Raw genomic sequence first — 12,378 nt, forward strand, 5'->3', positions numbered from 1 at the left:
TCTTATGCATTTTGTATGGATTTTTCAAAGAGATTTCTCTATTTTTTCCTCCTTTTTGTCATGTTATAAAATTTTTTTGCAAATTTATTTTATGCTATATTTAACTTAAGTTATTAATTGTCTCAATTAGTTTCTTCACTAATTCTTTAGGGTTTTCTAAGTAAATATATGTTGTCTGCATATAGGGATAATTTCATCTTCTTTTGTTAGTGGTTATACTTCTACTTCCTTTCTCTTATCTTTTAAGTATTACTATCATTTCAAGAACTATGCCAGATAAAGTGGAGAAGGGCACATAATAGAGTTTTTCTAATATTTCTTCATTCACTTCCTAGTCATTAACTACATCAATGGTGGCATCTTGGGCATCTTGTCAGGATTGAAGGTCACAAAGAAAGAGCAGTAATATTTGACTCCATAAGCAAATCTTAGGCATCATGTTGTTGTTCAGGCATTTCAGTTGTGTCTGATGCTTTGTGATCCCAATTGGAGTTTTCTTAACAAAAATACTGGAGTGGTTTGCACTTCCTTTTCTAGCTCATTTTACAGATAAAAAAATTTGAGGGAATAAAGGATTAAGTGACTTGCTCAGAATAACAGAGTTATTAAGTGTCTGAGACTAAGATTTGAACACAGCAAGTGAATTTTCCTGATTTATAGACCCAGCGCTCAATCTACTATACCCCACTCTAGCTTCCCTACTCTAAACAATGTATTTTTCCTTAAATAGGAAGCATGTTCTTGATTAAAATATCAAGCTCATTTTAATAATATTTTGGGATCAAATTATAATAATTTTCCCCCAAAATTGTGTTATAACCTAAAATTAACACTAATAATCCTTTTTATTAACCTTCTTTAGACTGAAAAGTAGATTGAAATGCAGGATTCTCACCTAGTAAGAGAGTGGAAAGCAATTTCACTTCTTTCAAGGGATGTTATTTGAAAGTATTACAAGAAAATGTTCTTTTTGAAAAGGTAAGGAAGTTGAAAGATTGGCAGAGTTGGTATTATTAAGAGCTAATCTTTACTTTTTTGATCTTAGATTTATACTTTTCAGTTTGTTTTTACTCTCCTCCTTCCAAAATCTAAGGAATCTTCTAAAAAGTGACTTACTACTATTTACTCACCAGACATCAGAAAATAAGAATTTATTTTTTAAACAACTAGATCCAAGGTACTTAAAACTGTCTTACCCAATAAGAAATCTATGAAGAGCAATGTCCAGAATTTGAATGTACTAAAGATGTATAATATGTCACGGTTCATTTTAAAATACACTCTTTGTGAACATAATCATCTTCTTATCAAAGGAAGAGAGAATATATAGAAAAAAAAACTGAGAAACTTTGATTCCATGAACAGATGAAATTATAGGAATGTATTTTTTAAATGATCAAATTCTTTGCTACATAGAAATAAACATAATGGACAACTTACTGAGTTTGATGACTTCATGGATTTTAACACTAATCCATAACAATTCAAATGTATTATACTTTATATCCAGATTTTAAAAGCAGAGTTCAGATGGTTTGACTAAAATATAAAAACTTATTTTCAAATCTAGGTTGGCTTCATTCTTCTCACACTCTTTTTATTCAATATATTTTCATTAAACATTTACTATTTCTAATTGCACTTCATTGAGAAGATAGGAAAATAAGGAATAGCCCCCTTTGACAAACAGTTTCTTATTTCTTAGAGTATGATTAGATGTATACAAAAATAACCACTTTATAGTTTTGTTATTGTTTAATCATTCAGTTATATCTGGTTCTTTGTGAACACATGGACCATAGTATGCTAGACTTTCTAATGCTCAACCATTTCCTGAAGTCTGTCCAAACTCATGTTCATTTCTATGACACTATATCCATTTAATCCTTTGCCATCTTCTTTTCCTTTTGTTTTCAATCTTTCCCAATATCAGGGTTTTCCCCAATGAATTCTAATGACTGATATAGAGTTTAGTATATCATATATTCATAGAAACATACAAGTAACATGCTGTGGGTTCTTAGAAGAAAGAACTTTACTGACTGAAGGAATCAAAGCAGGCTTTACGTAGGAGGTGACATTGGCTCTGGGCCTTGAAGAATGGGTTGGGTTTCTTATGTTTAATCTATCATATTAAGTAGTCTGGCTGACATGAGTTATTTTACACTCAACTTCTGATTAATAGGTGTGGCTTTTTTTTCAGCTTCTTTCAGGACTAGGAAAGCCAGCCTTCTCTTTTGGGCTCATAGGGCTCATGATTCTGTAATCATTTTGACAGGAAACCATCAGCTTCACATAGCTTGCTATACTCTGACTGGTATACACAGGCTGCCAGGGTTGAACAACATGGTGAATCAGTGCTGCCAGAAAACAGATGGAAGGGGAGATTCCTGGACAATTGCCTAACTACTTCCTATTGTATACATGAATGTTTTACATGGAGGGAAAAAGAGGAGGAGGAAGTGGTGTCAGCTGTTCAGATAACATATTGGGGGGTGTGATTGAATAGAAATATCGGGAAAATGGGCAATAAAAAATCAGTTACTTGTTATATGAACATTTCAGATGGCCTCATTCTGTTTATGGTCTATCAGCAAGAGTATGTCTCCCTAGAAAGATTCCTTTAATAGGGATTTCCAGGCCTGCAATGGTCTATTTCCAAGCTACCCTTATAGCCTTATTTTATATTTCTTTTTATTCACTCTACATTCTAGCCAAAAGGATTCCTCTTCCTTCACAACCTTACCCTGTCTAATTCTGTCTGCAATCCTTTCCATATGTTGCCCTCATTTTTGAAATGTTCTCTCTAGTATTTGCCTGATCACATCCTTCTCCTTTTCCAAGTCCTAACTCAGGCAGTACTGCCTGCACAGGGATACACCACCTTCTACTTCCCAGAAGAATGATTATTCCTTCTTTGAATCTCTTTTACTTCTTTTTTATACACAATACTTTTCTAATACATAGTGTATTTACTTATCTAGATGTCTTATCTATTTACTAGATTGTATTCCTTTTGTTGGGCAAGAATCAAGTTATTATTTTTTTTAATCTTAAGCACCTATCATGGTGCCTTGCACATGGCAGATACATTGTTTGTCCTTCATTTTCTAGGATAATGACATCATTGGTGATGTTTTGACTTGTATGTGAATTTGATTTAAGTGAGGCAGATTTGTGCAAAGTTATGAATCTCATTCTCTTGTTAAGTCATCAAAGTTCAGTGATAGGATAAAAGAAACACCACTGGCAATGGCCTTGGATGTAGTGGATCACCTTCTCAGCTGAAGTGGATCACCTTAGCATTTTTGATATCCCATTCAGCACTCCACAGCATCCACTTCAGTTGCCTTCATGACTGTTGGAACAAATTTGCCCATTCTGTCTGGCAAAGTCTTCACAAGCTTGGGCTAAAAATACCTTTCACTGATGAGTTTTTAGACGTGTTGGTTACCTTCAACTGACTTAACTCATCTGCTACAATGTTTTACTCTGGTTTGGCTGTTGTGTATGCTACAGTTTCTTGGAGATACAGGTGAGAGGTGAAAATGAACACCAAAGGTAGATGAGCAGCTCTGAAAAAAATGTTTGGCAAGACATTGCAACAGAGGTGCTGGTCCCCCTTGGACACCCCAGATATTGAACCAATAAATATATTTAAAAAAACTTGTGAACAGATGACCAAAAGATGAGAACATAGATACAATAAGACAAACTTTAAAACAAAGTTTATCTGATGTTCAATGTTGTGCATAATTTTTATATATTACATGCATAAATCATAAATAGCTCATACAAATTACTAGAAATAGTGACAATTTTTTTGCAGTTTAAGTTGAATGTCTATGGCTAGCTGAAGCACAGGAGGGAGGAACTGGGTAAAAGAAGTTTTCCTAATGTTATAACAGAAAATGTACAAGACTTTGGGATCTTGGGTTGAATTTGCTTTATGTTAATATTAAAGCACACTTTTTCAGCATTGTGAATTGTTTCTTTTCGTTGAACATTAAAGAAGCCTCAGAGATGTATGGCTCTCAGAATTGAGGCATAGTAGAAGCATGATATAGTTGATGTGATTCTGTGATCTTATAGCACTCCTTTGATCTTCAATGTCTTCATCTATAGGATGAAGGGTTTGGATGAGGTGATTTTTAAAGTTTTTTCTCACTCTAAAACATAGGTCCTTAATGTTTTTGTGTGAATGTGTGATGAATATTTGGCAATGTGGTGAAGCCTATTTTTTAAATGTATAAAATGAAATTGGTAAGATTATAAAATAGGCCAATTATATTAAACTATAGGTATTACACTATTATTTAAAAGTTCAGGGGGCAGAGCCAAGATGGCGGAGATGACACATGCTTCATTCTGAGCTCCCTTCTACCCTCACTATTGATTACCAAATTCTGAAATAGTGCTTGATTGGTAGAATCCACAAATATTGGGAGCACAACAAACCAGCAGAAGATAATGTGGAAGATCACTAGAAAAGGTCTGTCCTGATTGGGTGGAAGTCAGCCAATGCAGGCAAGGAGGCAGAATATGAAGGCTAGCCCATACTGAGTGGACCAGGGGTGGGGTACAGTCTCCATGGGTGGAGAATTTGCAGGAAAGACTCTACACAGGTTGACTGCTCTGCTTTGGTTGCAAAGCAGTAGATCAGCAGAGAAGTTACACAAATACCAAAAGTAGGGAGTACCCCAAAATGCCAGAGTTTAACATGACCAGAGCACAACCACCCAGCACCTGAATTGACTCAGCACACCCACAATGCAGGTGTGCAGCCGCTGTTCCACAGGGTGAGGCTCTTCCCAGCGTAGACACACTTCCACAGCAGCATGGCTGCTCTTCTCAGCTTGTTCACAGGATAGCTATTGTCCATCTGTCTCTGTTCTGCAGAGGAAGTTGAGAACCTCCTTCTCTAGAAGACAGGCCCCAAGAGCTTTTAAAAATATGAGTGAAAAAGCAAATCAGGCTCTAACTATAGATAGCTTATATACTGAAAGAGAACAGATTTCCAATCCTGAGGAGACTAAGAGCAGACAGTCTCCAGACAAAACCTCAAAGGGGGTTATAACCTGGTCCCCATCACACAAAGCTGTCCTAGAAGAAATTATAAAAGATCTTAAAAGAGAGCTAGTAGAAAAATGGGGAAAGGAAAGAGAATTTCTGCAAGAGAGTATAGAAAAGGCATATAACTCATTAAAAGAAAGATTTGATAAAGTGGAAAAAGAAACCAACTTCCTGAAATGTGAAATGGAAAAGATAAAGAACTAACAGGAAAGTAGGATTTGTGAATTGGAAAAAGAAAATAACTCAATAAAAAAATTGTGAAATGAAAAAAAAATCCATGGAGCAAAACAACTCATTTAAAAAGTCAATTGAACATATACAAAAAGAAGTAAAAAAAAGTAAATGAAGAAAATAGCTCATTAAAAATCAGAACTAAATATATGGAAAAGAATGATTCATTGAGACATGAAGAATCAGTCAAGCAAAATTTGAAAAAAATAGAAAAAAATGTTAACTATCTATTTGGAAAAACAACAGACCCCCTGGGCTCTCTGGAAACCATGATTATAAAAAAAGAGCCTAAACACTATTTTTTTTTAGGAAATCATCAAAGAGAACTACCCAGATGTAATAGAATCAGAAAGTGAAATAGGCATTTAAAGAATTCATCAAACACCTTTTGAAAGAGACCCCACAATAATATTTCCAAGGAATATCGTAGATGAATTTCAGAACTATCAAACTAAGAAAAAAATATTACAAGCAACCAGAATAAAATAATTCAAACAATAAGGAACCACAATAAGGATCACTCAGGATCTAGCAGCCTGGAATCTGATATTTTGAAAGGCAAAAGAAGTTGGAATGCAGCCAATAATAAACTACTCAGCTAAGGAGAGCATTTTCTTCCAGGGAAGAAGATGGACATTCAATGAACCAAGTGAATTACATTTATTCCTAATGAAAAAGCCAGAGCTAAACAAAATTTTTGACCTCCAAATATAGGACTCAAGAGAAGCATAAAAAGAACTCTTGAGATCTGTATTTCTGTTATGGGCATATATAAAGAGTGCATATATAATTCAATTTTACTATTATAATATTTATAAAAGGGAATTAGAAGTGGAAAGGGGATTGTATCAGAAAAAGGGAAAAGTAGAGGGAAAAGGAGGGAAATTTTATCTCACAAAGAGTCAAAGGAAACCTATCATATCTGAGGAAATTAAGGGAGAGGGAAGAACATTGTGTGAATCTTACTCTCATCAGATTTGGCTCAAAGAGAAAATATTAGACATATTTGGTTTACAAAGAAACTTCTCTCACTTCATTAAAAAGTGGGAGAAGAAAAGAGAAAAGAAAAAGAGTAGGATAAATAGAAGGGAATACAGAAATAATAAAAGAAAGTTATAAGAAAGTAGGAGGGGCTCAAAGGGCATGGGAGGGATTCTAAAGAGAAAGAGCTGCATGAGGCAAATGGTGCCCATAAGTTTAATACTGGGAAGAGAGTAAGGGGGAAAAGAAAGAGAAAAGTATAATCTGGGGATAATAAGATGGCAGGAAATACAGAATTAGTAGTTTTAACTGTAAATGTGAATGGAATGAACTGCCCCATAAAGCAGAGGGGGATAGCAGACTGGATCAAAATCCAGAATCCTACAATATGTTGCTTACAGGAAACACAATCAAAGCAGGGTGATACAGACAGAGTAAAGGTAAAAGGCTGGAGCAGAATCTATTATGCTTCAGGTGAAATTTAAAAAAAAAAAAAAGCTGGGGTAGCCATCCTTATCTCAGATCAAGCAAAAGCAAAAATTGATCTAATTAAAAGAGATAAGGAAGGAAACTATTATCTTGCTAAAGAGTAGCTAATGAAGCAATATCAATACTAAACATATATGCACCAAGTGGTATAGCATCTAAATTTCTAAAGGAGAAGTTAAAAGAGCTGCCAGAAGAAATAGTTTTGCACTCTCAGAATTTGGTAAATCAAAACATAAAACAAATAATAAAGAAGTTAAAGAGGTAAATAGAATATTAGAGCAGTTAGGTATTGATTGTATAGGAATAAATGGACTTTTCCTTAAAATAGTCAGTAGCATCTATTTAAAACTATCATTAACTATCATATGTAATGGGGATAAACTGGAACCATTCCCAATAAGTTCAGAAGTGAAACAAGGTTGCCCACTATTGTATTACAAATGCTAGCTTCAGCAATAAGAGTTGAGAGAGAGATTAAAGGAATTAGAATAGGTAATGAGGAAACTGAATTATCACTCTTTGCAGATGATATGATGGTATACTTAGATTCTACTAAATACAGAGATTCTACTAAATAATCCACAACTTTAGCAAAGTTATAGGATACAAAATAAATCCACATAAATTATCAGCATTCTTATATATCACTAACAAAATCCAACAGCTAGAGATACAAAGAGAAATTCCATTTAAAATAACTGCCAATAGTATAAAATATTTGGGAATCTATCTGCCAAGGGAAAGTCAGGAACTATATGAGCAAAACTACAAAATACTTTCCACACAAATAAAGTCAGATCTAATCAACTGGAAAAAATATTAAGTGCCCTTGGATAGGTTGAACAAATATAGTAAAGATGACAATACTACCTAAACTAATCTTTATTTAGTGCTATACCAATCAGACTCCCAAAAAACTATTTTAATAACCTAGAAAAAATTATAACAAAATTCATCTGGAATAACAAAGGTTAAGATTTTCAAGGAAACTAATGAAAAAAATCAAATGAAATTGGCCTAGCTGTCCCATATCTAAAACTATATTATAAAACAGCAGCAACAAAACCATTTGGTATTGTTTAAGAAATGGACTAGTTGATCAGTGGGAATAGGTTAGGTTCACAGGACAAAATAGTCAATAACTATAATAACCTAGTATTTGACAAACCCAAAGACCCCAGCTTTTGGGGTAAGAATCCACTGTTTGATTAAAAAAAAACTACTGGGAAAATTGGAAATTAGTATGGCAGAAACTAGGCATTGATCTACAATTAACATCTTAGACCAAGATAAGATCAAAATGGGTTCATGACAGAGGAATAAAGAATGAGATTATATATAAATTAGAACATACAATAGTTTACCTCTCAGACCTGTGGAAGAGGAAGGAATTTGTGACTAAGGAAGAACTAGAGATCATTATTGATCACAAAATAGAAAATTTTGATTATATCAAGTTAAAAATTTTTTGTACAAACAAAACGAATGCAGACAAGATTAGAAGGGAAGCAATAAACTGGGAAAACATTTTTATAGGTTCTGATAAAGTCCTCATTTCCAAAATACATAAAGAATTGACTAATTTATAAGAAATCAAGCCATTCTCCAATTGATAAATGGTCAAAGGATATGAACAGACAATTTCCAGCTGAATAAATTGAAATTGTTTGTAGCCATATGAAAAGATGTTCCAAATCATTATTGATTAGAGAAATGCAAATTAAGACAACTCTGAGATGTCACTATACACCTCTCAGATTTGCTAGGATGACAGAAAAAGATAATGATGAATGTTGGAGGGGATATGGGAAAACTGGGACACTGATACATTGTTGGTGGAATTGTGAATGCAACCAACCATTCTGGAGAGTGATTTGGAACTATGCTCAAAAAGTTATCAAATTGTGTACATCCTTTGATCCAGCAGTGTTCTTATCCCAAAGAGATCTTAAAGCAGGGAAAGGGACCTGTATGTTCAAAAATGTTTGTGGCAGCCTTTTTGGAATGGCTAGAAACTGGAAATTGAATGGATGCCCATCAATTGGAGAAAGGCTGAATAAGTTGTGATATATAAATGTTATGGAATATTATTGTTCTATAAGAAATGACCAGCAGGATAATTTCAGAAAGACCTGAAGAGACTTACATGAACTGATACTGAATGAAATGAGCAGAACCAGGAGATCATTATACACTTCAACAACAATACTATATGATGATCAATTCTGATGGATGTGCCTCTCTTCACCAATGAGATGAACCAAATCAGTTCCAGTTGTTCAATAAGGAAGAGAATCAGCTACACCCAGAGAAAGAACTATGGGAAATGAGTGTGGACCCCAATATAGCATTTCCACTCCTTCTGTTTTTGCCAGCTTGCATTTTTGTTTTTCTTCTCAGGTTATTTTTACTTTATTTCTAAATCCGATTTTTCTTGTTCAGCAAAATAACTGTATGGATATATACATATATTGTGTTTAACATATTTAACATGTATTGGTCTACCTGCTATCTAGAGGAGGGGATGAGAAGAAGGAGTGGAAAAGTTGGAACAGAAGATTTTGCAAGGGTCAATGCTGAAAAATTACCCATTCATATATCTTATAAATAAAAGGCTATAATAAAAATAAATTAATTTAGAAAGTTCAGATTAAGAATACCTCCAGTCTAGAGCTATGATAAAAACCTGGGAAAAGAGGGCATTTCTCTATGGTGGGAGGGAAATATCTAAGAGGGGAAATATCCTGTGAGGGAAAGTTGGAAGTCATAAACTGTTCTTCCTCTTAGAGAAGCTCTTACAAACCAAAACAGGTCAAAGAGCTGGTCTACATTGGGAGGCTTGGAGAAGTCAAAAGCCAGGAGGAGGGCACTGTGTACCTAGTAGAAGTATCTTCAGCACTGTGCTGAAGGTGAGGAAGTTAAGTCGAAGAGGGACTCAAAAAGATAGGCAAGAGGTATGAATAAAGCAAGCTGGGGAAAGGAGATGCTAAGAATGATTGGGGTAAATAGAAAGTATGCTATTTTATTAGGAAGGTAGGTACATACAGAGAGTTTGAAGAGGGGACCCCAGAACTCTGAAAATCCTTTAAGGAGAAAACCTCCTTCAATGCTGCCTCAGTGAGGGACTCCACCCCAAGCACAACCAGTTTCATCTTTGTTATCTGGGTGGGGTCAGATCAGTCCTGAAGCCCATTGAATTAATTCATATTCTAGTCCTAGCTAAAACCCAGCAAGGAGTCAACATAGGACTCTACCCACAAGCCCTCTTCAGCTTATAGCCAAAGCCCCTATTATAAAAGAGCCAAACTAAAACCCTCTCTTTGCAGAGGTTCCAAATATGCCAGCCCTACCCTTGGCACACCAAGAGTCTCTGCCCACTGGAATACTGTTTCCAGTGCCCTCTTCTCTTTACCCTCACCTATTTCCTTAACCAGAACCTTACTTCCAATCCCCATAATAAACCTCTTTTCTCAATCTAGGTTTTGGGGACTGTAAATTCCTCTTTAGAGGATCTTGCACCACCATTAGACATTATTTAACTCCCTGACCACCAGAAACCCTAATTTCATTTGAGTACCCCAAATCTAAATTTCATCAGGTTTAGCATAAATTAAATAAATTAATCCCAGGAGACAAATACTATGGGAGCAAAAGGAGCTCACTGTCTTTGTTATGGTAAAATAGTTATGACCTCTATGGACTATAATGATTGATGCCAGACAGTCCTTCAAGATACAAACCCATTTGCTACTTAGATGCGTCCATTGAGCTTTTCATAACTTTGATTATTGGCTAAGTAGGGTAAAATTTCTATGAGCTCATTATTGGCAGGCTTTAGACATACTTGTCTCTTTTTAACCTTCCCCAGTTTTTTGGCATATTAGCTAGTTATTGCTTCATCTTTACATTCTTTGTCAGGGCAATTAAGAAGACCTGCAATTTTGTCAGACTGATAGCGTTATTCTGTCCACAATAGTATCTAAAAAAGAAGTTATATCCAGTCACGGAGGAAAACCCCCAAGCAGGCTTTATGCCTCATTTATTAGATTTAATGGCCATTTTAATGTGATTTGAGAGTCTGGACTAGGAACTACAAGAAAACTTAGAGGTCATCCAATCCAACCTTTTCATTTTATAGATTAGGAAACTAAGGCTCATGGAGGTAAAAAAAAAAAAAAATCATGTTTTTGAAGTCAAACAGTTAGTATCAGAGGCAGAATTTGAACTCAGGTCCTCTGATTCAAAAGTCAATTCTCTTTCTGTTATTTTGTCTTGCTTGCCCAAATAAAATGAGATTATATGTGTTTGTATGCATCTATATATAATGCTTTAATTTAAATAATTCTATAATATATTATATCATATAATTATATATATTGTTACATATAATATATAATTATATAGAATCACATAATATATTGAATAATGATATATTATATTATATACATTATATAATTATTTAAATCAAAGCATTATATATATATACATAGACATATATATTTTATATTAAGCGCTCATATTTTATTTCATGTATTTATCTTTTAATTATGAAATCGATAGAAAAGATCATACTGAAAATCTCTAGAATAATTTCTTCTTCAGCCAACCATAAGACAAAATAATCTGAGTTGCTAACCTGCTCTTGGCATAGCTGTCTGTTATACCAGTCATTAATGCCCTAAAAGTAACCAAAAGCTATTGAAAACCATTGTAGTATGGTATGCTCTTATTATTACTGCTATCCTATGTCCTATAAGATCTCTGACTTATTCATGAAATTGTATCCTACTGCAGGTAAAGTATTGATTATTAAGTTAAATTTGATTGAAGTTTTGTAAATGTTGAGTGCTATACTAGGGAGATTAGTTGCTGAAGTTTTGAAAGGGATTTATGTACTTTAAGGTATTCCCACAGAGTGTAACTCAAGGAACTTGGGTTTGGTTGCTGTGAAATTTTTTCTCAATTTTTTCTTGAATTTTAAAATGTTTTTCAAGATAATTTTGATTGTCTTTTGTTTTCACATTGCCATTATATCTAGAAAAGAAAAAAAAAAAAGAACCTTCCCCCTTGCCCCTGCTCCAGACTGTTAACTCTCTTGAAACTAAGTAAAGGAATTAAAGAAGAAACAGAATCTTTTGACCTCTTAATAAAAGGTATTCAGTTACTTATTTGCTTCTTTATTGAGAATGGAGTTTTAGTGTTTTCAAAACCAAAAAGGACCCATAATATTAGCTCACATGTAAATAGATATTTAAAATTGAAACAAAACACTATGAGTTAGGCAGTGTTATTATTTCCTTGTAACAGATGAGGAAACTGTAGCTCAGAGGGATAGGATGATTTGTAACTAGTGTCAGTGTTGGAACTCAAACTCACATCTTCTGCCTATAGGACCAATACTCTTTCTGTAATACCACATGTTGTATTTATTTGTTGAGATAGAATTATAAGAAAGTTATTTACACCTTTGAGAAAACAAAATAAAAAACTAAAGACAACCTAAATATTTAAATAACTATAGAAAAGCTGACAATTGGGCATATATCATTGCAGTAGAAAGCTACAATGCAATCAAGAATAATATATGAGAACTACTGTTTTTGG

The 12,378-nt window shown here is 34.1% G+C and overlaps 1 protein-coding gene across 4 annotated transcripts in view; it reads right to left on the reverse strand.

The window, feature by feature from the left end:
- CDH20 (cadherin 20) overlaps positions 1-12,378 on the reverse strand; it is a 274,337-nt gene that overhangs the window by 94,130 nt on the left and 167,829 nt on the right. The window lies entirely within an intron of this gene.

This window comes from Sminthopsis crassicaudata, chromosome 1 (assembly GCF_048593235.1).
Source record: "Sminthopsis crassicaudata isolate SCR6 chromosome 1, ASM4859323v1, whole genome shotgun sequence".
NCBI lineage: Eukaryota > Metazoa > Chordata > Mammalia > Dasyuromorphia > Dasyuridae > Sminthopsis > Sminthopsis crassicaudata.